A 1063-nucleotide genomic window follows, 5' to 3' on the forward strand; every position below is an offset into this window, starting at 1 on the left:
GGAGCCGTAAAGCGCGCCCGGACCAGGGCCGACGCACCACCGTAAAGAGTCCTCTTCACGCCGCAAAGCAGATTGACTGCCTAGTGACGGGAGTTGCCACATTGCTGAAAAATCCAGTCTAGCCCCAGCCACCCTGCAGCTGCTAGAGCTGGCTGGGAGAGAGAGAGGTGGGTAATGTAGACAGTCTCAGATGATCTCAGGGGTCTTTTTTAGTCTCATATCTTCCATTGATTTCAATGGATGGTAGGAGCCTAAATACCTTTTAGGGTTTGGGCTTTAGTGGCAAAGCTCCCGCCCCCCCTTTTCTCATTTTTATGGCAAAACAGTCTTCACTGAATGGCCTATAGCTGCCAGAAACTGGAATTCTTCACTCCTTCACGGTTTCTATGCTCTCACGCTGCCCTGTGTCTTTCCAATAATGTATCAGCTCCTTATTCATAATACTCCATTTCCCCCACATTTTTATTAAATCACATCATGTATTTTTTTTACCTTAAAATGTTTATATCCCTCAAAAAGCTTTTCCATTTTTTAAAATGAACGCCCTTACGTTCCCAAAAAAGGTGATCATTTCTTCCACCTGACAGAGTGCACATAGTCCATCTTTGTGTCCTTTTTATTCAGAAAAAATTTTTGTTAAGCCAAAATGGGCAATTAATACTCTAAATAAAAGCACGTCATTAGTCCTATGCAGACCCTGGAGTACATCATAATCATCAACTGTAGGGCATAATTCAAATTTTTTTCTTCCTCTTTTTTCATTAATCCAAATTTTTTTGACATTCCTCTTTTAAATTTGTCTGTTTAAGCATTTGAATTCCTGTTTACTTAAGGGTATTTCTACATCAATCCTTCCATTTCTTATAGCATGTTTAGATGCTTTGTCCACCATTTTGTTCCCTATTTTCCCAATATGTGTTGGAATCCAAGCTAATGCTATGTGTATCCCCATCAGTACTAGCTCTGCTATTAGAAATATAACATTTAGAGGCAACCTGGTTGAGTGGCTAGGGCACAGGACTAAGAGTCAGGAGCATTGAGTTAGGGAGGAAGGATAGCTCAG

Source organism: Trachemys scripta, chromosome 1 (assembly GCF_013100865.1).
Source record: "Trachemys scripta elegans isolate TJP31775 chromosome 1, CAS_Tse_1.0, whole genome shotgun sequence".
NCBI lineage: Eukaryota > Metazoa > Chordata > Testudines > Emydidae > Trachemys > Trachemys scripta.